We start from the raw sequence: 9,337 nt of genomic DNA, 5'->3' as shown, positions 1-9,337 counted from the left end.
ACGTTCCTCGTAATGAAGTACACTTGAGCGGTATGGGGTCACATGGCGAAAAACGTCCTTTACTGAACAGCGTAGCGACATTCAGAGCAGCATTTTCTAAAAAGCAAAGTAGAAAAGGTAACGTTTGCCTCTCGGGGGAGGGGAGGTTACCACGGAGCTAGAGTCACATTTGTTGTTGTGCTGCCTATTTCAAAAGAAGCTCTGAGCACGATGCTAGCCTTTATTCCCACGCCCTCATCCTGCCTTATCGAGCATACCCATGGCAACTGCATGTTATGACCCGCCCTCCGAGCGTAGCAAGCAACGGTAGGGGAGACGGTGTCATTCGGTTTTCGTTAAGGAGTACAGCACTCGAGGGGAAAACGGGAGGCTGTTTGTCTTCCAGGGACTCTAAACCCAATAAAGTAACGGCCGGGGTACCAGGGCGATTCCCGAAGTGCGCAGAAGCTTCAAGGGGTGGAGCCGCGAGGCACTACCTTGTGCGTTACATTCGTCACCCTAAGTTAGTCGTCTTGTTACTGTCATTATCACCCAGGTAAGACTGATGTGACCAAGTCTTTTATGATTTTGAAGGGGTCGTTGGATTTTGTGCAGACATTTTTTGAATGGTGAAAGATTGGTTTATTGTACTTAGTTTGGGGTAGTAATATGGAACTTAAGGTCCAGGAGGTTTTATGGCTGACCACTACGCATGGATATAATAGTCTGTGATGCTCAGTAATGTTTGCCAATTGCAGTTATTTTTGAAGCTGTCCTAAAAAGTAGAAGACAGCCGCAGATCTGTGATGCCATATACTGATTGCCTGCTTGGAGCTGCCACATAGAATAGAAACGTACTGCCCTTGCTTGTCTCGGAGAGGTAGACTTACCTACTCTTCCATACCTCTTTCTCTTAACTGTCCATAGTTTTAGGTTTGACAGTAATTCTGGCTCAAAATTTGGATCCGTCCATCCTAATTCTAAATTTTCTTGAAAACAGTGTGGTTGATTACTCTGTGAGTTGTGGTAGTCGTAGTTGCCTTGGATTTCTTTTACTTCAGAACATACATACTAACTGACATCCTGTGTTGATGTCAGTTTTCTAAGTTTAATAGTATTACTGTTTTTATAGTGTCTCCAATAAAGACTTTTTCTGGAGGTAGGGTTACCACCTGTCCCACTTTGCGAGGGACAGTCCCTCTTTGGGCAGTTGTGTCCTGCAAAAAATGTGAAAAAGTGGCAAATGTCCTGAGATTTTAGGACAAAATTATTTTCTATATTTTATGTCATAGTTGCATAAAACAGTTATTCTGTATCTGAAACACCAAAATGTTATAAGAAACAGTATAAGGAACTAAAATGCTACAAGAATAGACTTTTATTCAGGCAAAAAACTGAAGTTCTGTCCTTTGTACTGGCCGTGGGTATGTTTTGCCCTGCAAAATATGATGTTTGTAGCACAAATGTCCCACTTTGGGCATTTGGAAAGGTGGCAACCCTATCTGGAGGTAAAATGTTGACAACTAATGCTGTCTAATGCCACCTAGTAAGAATCTGTCACAGAAGTCACTTATTATGTCTGTCATATTTGTGTCACTGGTCGTGTGCTCCTTGGCTCCATTGGGGGGCAGTTGCCGAATGTTAGCATCCTAGGTTAGAGTCACCTGGCCGTCGTTTAGCAGGACCTTCGTGATGATTTAGGCAGTTCTCTTCAATGGAAAAAAGAGAGAGCATATGTGTTGATATTTATGGGAATTATTTCAGTGTTTTTATCTTAATATTGTATGCATTTCCGATAGCGTATATTTGAAGCATTTGTTATATGTTGTGTAATATTAGTAGGAACAACATACAGTTCCCAGGAGTCACACTTTTGAGAATAAAAATGAGGTAGTTGTTATTGACCCCTGACTAGTTGTGCTTTAGCAGAAATTCTATACATTACCATGCTTTGAGATGTGCATACTTTCTTCTTTTCCTTGACATAGAGTGGATACTTTGTTTCCAGCATAATTTTACAACACACACACACACACTTACTAAACTGTTTTGGGAATAGGGAGAACAATCATACAACTACCGTGACCTGTAGAATGAAGTGCTGGTGGTGAGTCACACTGGCAAACTGTTTGTGTTTTCATTTAAATCTGTTTAAAAATTAAAGGAAAATACAATCTCTTATATGTGTTGATGTGACATGAATGGTAAACTTTTAAGCTGTTTCAGTACCAGGAACTGTAAAAGAATAAACACAGCATACAAACCACAGAAAAAAACAACAAAACAAACCAGGCTGTTCAGCTATCTTAATTTACAAAGTGCATCTGGTACCTCGGTCATTCGCCTTCTCAGGATAAAAAACATAGTGCACAGCAACAGCTTTTTTACAGGTAAATTAGTCACATAATTAAACAATGAAATAATTATAAACTTTAAAAGTGCCCACGAAGTGCAAAGCTGCAGTACTTAGTACCCAACATTACCTAACAGTAAATATTACAATCACATATGATAAACTTTACTTAGAAAATTATAAACTTACAAATAACTGTGTGAAACTATTATTAAAGATTCAAGTCAACTTCCAAATTCAGACCCATAGGGCTAAGAGTTTTAGAGTTAAGAAGCATTTTGTTTTCTAATTCATTCAGCTTGCTGGCAAAGTCACCCCCACCCCAATAAATAAGGCTGTGCCAGAATGAGAAAAAACTAATATCTAAACTATAATGGCTCTTATGAAAATGTTCTGCCACAGGGCTTTTGAAATTACTGTTCTTAATATTCCCTAGATGTTCCAAAGTTTGAGTCTTGGCCTTTCTTTTAGTTTGCCCTACATACCATTTTACAGAATTACCCCCAGAACCAATAATATATATATAAAACCCCACAAGAGTCACGGTTGAATGCATCTTTCAAAACAAACCTTCTACCATTTATCGTCATAACTGACAAGTTCCTGATTTTATTACAAACCTTGCACTGTCCTCCTTCCCCAAAGTCGCAGGAAACCTATTCGTAGAACAAAAATTCCTTCAAATTTAAGAATCTCCCATAGGAAAAAGTGACATGATTTATAAACAAGTCACCCACCATTTCAAATAAATAAATCGCATGCCATAAATCCATGACTGTCTTCCTTAATGTTTCGGAAGAAGAATACTTAGTGACAAAATAAATCTTCTTGTCATCAGTCTTTGGACCTAAGTGCCTATCAGTCGGCCACATATTTGTATTGCTACCTTTCCTGCAACACCTTTCAAAATTTCCTTCCGATTTCTTTCTGGCATAATGTACATTTTCTCTAGAATATCCCCAATCCAAAAGCCTGTCCCTCACCTCCAGAAGATAGTTTTCTTTATTTTTTTCTTCTGAAGTATTCAAGGAAATTCTTCTGAATTCCCCATAGGGCAGGGAGTCAGTCAAATGGGAGGGGGGTACATGCTGGAAGCATGCAGGACATTGTTGACCACCATAACCTTTCTGTAAGGTGTGAACTGGATCTTTTTATCCATGTCAATATAAAACTCACCATCCAGAAAATTAATAGAATCTTTACTAATTTCATAAGTGAAATTAAAACCATGGCTGTTCATGTTCAGTTCTTCCAAAAATTGTACCAACTGTGACTCATGCCCCTTACAAATCAAAAACAAGTCATCAGTGTATCTCAACTATATAATAACATGCTCAGAAAAAAACTCTGTACAGTAAATTAATTCCCTGTCAAAATCTGTCATATAAATGATGGCATAAGAAGCAGCAAATGGGGCTCCTGTGGCTTTTGCCCTTCTTTTGGAGAAAAATCCTGTTTTCAAAACAAAAATAATTTTGTGTAAGGCAGAATTCCAAAATATTAATGAGAAAGGAAGTACATGGTCCCTCCCCCATAATATTGCAGACTGCCTCCTCTGGGTTTGGGCAGGGCATGCTACTGCGCATCTGGTGAGGCCCTCAACTACAATATCACCCTTGCCAGTTTCACAAAGTTCCATTGTATTTTTAATGAGCCGTGACCCTTTGTAAAAATTTCTTTAAGTGGGGAATCTAAAAAGATATCCACATACTGGAAATACGACTCAGCACCAGAAACAGTAGATCTAACTGGGGGTTTTGTTTTCAAAACAAAAATAATTATGTGTAAGGCAATGGCCGAGCTACCAGATGCACTGTAAAATTAATGCCTGACTGGAGAAAGTCCTTTTCAGAGTGAAAATATCCTCACTACGTAAAACCCTTTATGCAACATCTGAGTATACAGCAAGTTACTTTTAATAGACTATTTTTTGTCACTGAAAAAATATTATCCCTTGTCATGTTACAAATTTGGAGATCTTTCATAGGTTTATACTACGCTATCTGCCCTAAGGCATTTATAAGCCTAGCCCAAAGTTTTGTGGCTTACGCCACCCCTTATGTTAAAAAATACTGTGCCCATTAGTTTGTTGTGCCTCTGTCCAGCAGTGACACAGAGATGATTCCCGGGGTAAACCTACGATCTCCCATCCACCGGTCAAGATTTCTCTTGAACAGAGCCAGCGAGGTGCTCTGCCTCACATGGACTGGGATTTTATTCCACAGCATAGGGAGTCTCTGGGTGACAAATCTATCCCTCCAGCAAGTCCTATTTATATCCGTGCTAAGGTTTAAGTCACTTGCTCTAGTGGATCTGGTAGATTTGGATTTTTTGAGGTGGAGCATGTCCATTAATTCCGGGTTGGACATGGCCTTGTATGTCAGGCACAGGTCACCTCTGAGTAGGCGGTATGCGACTGAATAGAGCTGGAGTTTCTTCAGTCTGGCAGCATATGACAGATTTTGGAGTCCCTTTATCCTTTTGATGAGGAACTTTTGGGGTCTCTCCAATTGTTGCAGGTGTCGGGTGAGATACATCCCGAATGGGGCATTGTACTCTATCATTGGTCTGATAAGTGAAAAGTACAGGGGAACAATGACCTCACTTGATCTGGATGTGAATCCCTTCATGATCAGGTGGGCAATGTAGAAGGTCTTTCTAACCACTTTAGCAATGTGAGTGTCAAAAGAAAGGCCACTGTCAACCTGGGTCCCCGGGTCCCTGATAACCTCTTCTGTGCTTAATGGATTGCCACCTATATGGTAGCTTGGGGTTACCTTGTTTTTCCTGAAGGGTATGACTATACATTTTTTGGCATTTAACTTCAGGCCATGGCTCTGGCACCAGTTATCAGTTTCCGTGAGACCCCTCTGAAGGATATCTGTGTCCGATGTACTTTCCACTATGGCACCCAGTTTGCAGTCATCTGCAAACTTTGTCAGCCATAGTCCTCTTATGTTTGCCTGTACTTCTGAGAAGTAGATGCTGAACAGGGGGCCAAGGACTGAGCCCTGTGGGACACCACTTGTGACCGGCTTGGAGTCTGACATGGCGCCAGCAACTCTAACCCTGTGGGTTCTGTCCTTTAGCCAGTTTGCAACCCATCTTGTGACATATGGGTTTACATTTAAGCTGGTAAGTTTCTCTATAATACCCGAGTGGGGTATTGTGTCAAAAGCTTTTGCAAGGTCAAGGTAGGCTGTATGGACTGCCTTTCCCTCATCAATGGCCTTGGTGACTGTTTCGAAGAAGTCGACCAAGTTCAAAAGGCATGATCTGCCTTTGACAAAGCCAAACTGGGTCGGGTCCAATGTCTGCAAGTCCCCTATATCTTTGTTTATGAGTTCCATTATGATCCTCTCCATAGCTTTGCAGACCAGGCTTGTTAAGCTTATGGGGCGGTAATTTCCAGGGTCCGTAGAGGTACCGCCTTTGTGGAGTGGGACCACAGTTGCCGTACGCCACTCCTTGGGCACGTATCCTGTGGTAAGGCTAAGATTAAACAGCTGCCTTATATGCGGGTTTAGTTCCTCGTTGAGTTCGTGTAGCACATAGCCGGGGACACCATCCGGTCCCATTGATGCTGTGTTTTTAGCTTTAGAGAGAGCAACTTTCATCTGCGCATTAGAGATGTCTGGGAGGCTACACTCCGCTGGGATAGTTATCTCTCCTTTTGGGGGGGAAAGGGGGGTGAAGTTTGCACTGAACCTGTCTGCCAGTATGTTGGCAATGTCTGTGGGTTCAGTGATTTTTGTATAATTTTGGACTAATTCTGCACATATCTGGGAGTTTCCACCCAGGTTTCTAACATAGCTGAAGAAGGCCTTATGATTGTCTTTTGAATCTATTGCAATTTTTCTCTCAAATTTGGCCTTGGATGATTTTATGAGTGCTCGTATTTTTTTACTAGTAATGATCAAGGGTGTCTTCTCTTTTATGGATTTTGCTCTATCATGTAACAGCTTTCTCCTCTTATTGTAAAGTTTGTTTATGGCTGGGGTCCACCAGACTGGGCGTTTGCCCTTGGTGGAAAGAGTCTTGGTTTTATTAGGGATTGCCTGATCCATGCAGTCCTGGAGGTGTTCGTAGAAGGCATTTGTAAGGGCTTCCGCAGCTTGGGTTGTGGTTTCCACTGGCTCGGGGGCCTTGAAGGATACCACACTAGTCTTGAGTAGTGTGAAGTTTGCTTTAGAGAAGTTCTTCACTGTGGTCTTTTTTGTTTGGGGTGGGGGCGGGATGTGGATTTCCAGTGAGATAAGTTTGTGATCTGATCTCACCAATGAGGGATATACTTCCGATGTGGAGCATTTTGTCCCCATGTTTGTGATGATGAGATCTAGTATATTTTCCCCTCTTGTGGGAACGGTGACTAGTTGTTCCATGGCATTTGAATTTATGAACTCCAGGAACCTTTGGGCTAGAGAGTTGGGGCTTGAGTAATGTTCCCAGTCTATATTCGGGTAGTTGAAGTCACCCAAAATAATAGTGTTTGGAGATACATTTATACCCTCCAGTGTCTTCAGGAAGGCTGTGTGGGGTTCCTGAGTTTGAGAGGGTGGCCTGTAGCATGCTACAAATTGTAGAGCAGTTTTGCCTATGGTTAATTGCACCTGGTTGGTTTCCGATGCTTCGTGCGTTGCCGCCAACCTGGAGGTGTGGGTATCCTTGATGAATATGGATACACCCCCTCCTTTTGTGGTGTGGTCCGGGTTTTGGGGCCAGAACGCATGATATGAGGTAAAACCTGATAGTGCCGGTGTGCTCTCAGGAGCCTTGAACCAGGTTTCAGTCACAGCACAGACATCAATGTTCTCCATACTGAGAAGGGCCTCGAGAGCGTGCATTTTGAGATTTAGACTTCTGGCATTGAGCAGCATTACCCTTAGTTTCTTCCCATTTTTGTTTTCTAGGGTGGTAGGTTTAGAATTTGAGCCTTGCCTAAAAAAGACACTATGGGGGTGGCAAGAGCCTTAGCCAATATCCAGAATCCCAGGGGTGACAGGTGCAAGCCGTCCCTTGCGAAGCAGCGTGGCTTGTCAGGCATGTCATCCCAGGCAGACAGACACTGGATCCCCTTTGAATGACACCAGAAATTAAGCCAATTGTTAAAGCTGATCATCTTGTCTCTATGTTGTGGCATCATTCTTGGTGAAAGAAGGATACTGCTTAGGGTCAGGGTCATACCTGCCTGGGCTACATAATCAGAGAGCTCCTCTATGTCTCTTTTCATGTAGTCCAGGGAGGTACGTCTCAGGTCGTTCACACCAGCATGGACAATGACTGTGTCATATTTGTACTTGCTGTGGAGTGACCCAGTGCTTGTGTTATGTGGCGGATTCTAGCGCCCGATAGGCAGCTTACTGTGACCCTCTCCTTGTTCAACCTGGTGAGTGGGACGTCAGTGTGTCTGACTATGGAGTCACCTATGACAAGTATGTTTGGTGTTGTATTTGGCCTTAAGGGCTGTGACTGCTTTGCACACTGATTTTGTGGTTTATGTGTTGCCTGTGGTGTGTCATGAGGTGGCAGTTGCTTGGATGTCTGCTTTGGAGGCCTCTGCTGTTTAGGTAAATTTTGCTCAGAGCCTCCGAGTATGACTTTGTGTGTTTATGTGTTTGATTCATTGTTGTGATAGCTTTATGTGAGACTGGTTTTGTGGTGTGTGTAGTTGCCTTCTCCTCCTGTCTGGTCTTGCCAGTCCTGAGTTGAGAGAGCTCAGCCTCCAGTTTGGCTAAATAGCTGCATCTCAAGTATTTGTGTTATGTGGGAGGAGGAGAGGGTTGTCAGTGTACATGAGGCAATTGTAACATTGCCTCAATATTCCCAAATTCACCAACTGGACAGGAGAGGACGCCAGCATCTGGCCCTTCGACATGCTAGAGAAATTTAGAAGTTAGGGGTGTAACTGAATAAGAGAGGACTTAGTAAGGAAGTGGGTACTCCTGGGGAGGTTTTGCTAGTGAGGGAATTTGTATAATACAGAAGTGCTAAACCTGAAAAGAAGATGCTTTTAAGACAAGTAAAAGCTTTTAGGAACAAGTGCTGCCCTTTTTAGTTAAGGGATATACTGTTTAGATTACTAGTAGAGCAGTTCTAAGGGAAAAAATGAAGAACAGACTTTATGGAGCCAGAAAAAGTTTAACCTTGTTAAACCGTGCTGCTCTAGTGGCAACTCCGCGCTAAAGCACTCTAAAGCGTGCTTGATAGCAGGGGCTGGAAAGAGCCAGGAATTGACCCAAAACAGCCAATAAAACTACAGTTTCAAGTCAGTAACCACTCCCACAGTGGGGACAGGGAAGCAGCTCAATGTTTTTCACTGCCACTGATCAACAGAGAGACTTTCCTTTAGCCCAAGCAAAAATGGCCTCACAGAAACTTACAAAACAGTTCAAGAACAGCAAGCCTGTAACTTGAACTTTTAAAATCTCAGAAAAGTGGGAAAAAACCAAGATTTTTTTTTTGTTTCTGTTTTTTTTCAGAGATAGCAGAGGTTCACAAGTAATATCAAGTTATAACAGTGCAGTAAATGACCCCACACAAGAGTGCTAGGTCAAAGACAGAAAATATGCAAGTTTTGAGAAAAAAACGATTTTAAAATTAAGTGCAAACAGGAAATTCAGTGTACAGCTTTTGGTTGTGCTCTAAATACAGCTACTAATGCAGAAATCAAGTTTAACAAGGCAGAAAATGCTCAAACTAGGCAGCTATGCAGAAAAACTTATCAAATAAACAGAGGAAAAATACTTAAAATCTCAAAAGTGGCTCCTTTCTTCTCTCAGCGTTTTCTCCTCTTGGTGGGTGTTTCACCAACAGCCAACAAGCCTGAAAAGACGCCAAAACCACGAGGCAACTATCTTATGTATTACTTTTATGAACTTCAGTTCTAGTACAGTCTATCATTCTCAGTATCATTTTACCATCATATTCTCTATATCAATTTTTAGACATTTCAATAATTTATCAGACATATAAATATTACCGTGCCCCATACTGGATCACCTATTC

General features: G+C 42.0%; 1 protein-coding gene across 2 annotated transcripts in view; it reads left to right on the top strand.

Annotated features, from left to right (window-relative positions):
* The first annotated feature begins 245 nt into the window (after window positions 1-245).
* The window catches only part of LOC122813797 (dual specificity protein phosphatase 14-like), a 247,791-nt gene continuing 238,699 nt past the window's right edge, over window positions 246-9,337 (top strand). For both annotated transcript variants that reach the window (XM_044086313.1, XM_044086312.1), the window contains exon 1: window positions 246-535. The gene's annotated coding sequence lies outside the window, so the exon portion shown is untranslated. The remainder of the gene's footprint in view (window positions 536-9,337) is intronic.

Source organism: Protopterus annectens, chromosome 10.part0, assembly GCF_019279795.1.
Source record: "Protopterus annectens isolate FY-2018-M chromosome 10.part0, PAN1.0, whole genome shotgun sequence".
Lineage (NCBI taxonomy): Eukaryota > Metazoa > Chordata > Ceratodontiformes > Protopteridae > Protopterus > Protopterus annectens.
Note: the sequence above shows the minus strand (reverse complement) of the source record. Positions and strands in the feature narration are given on the sequence as shown.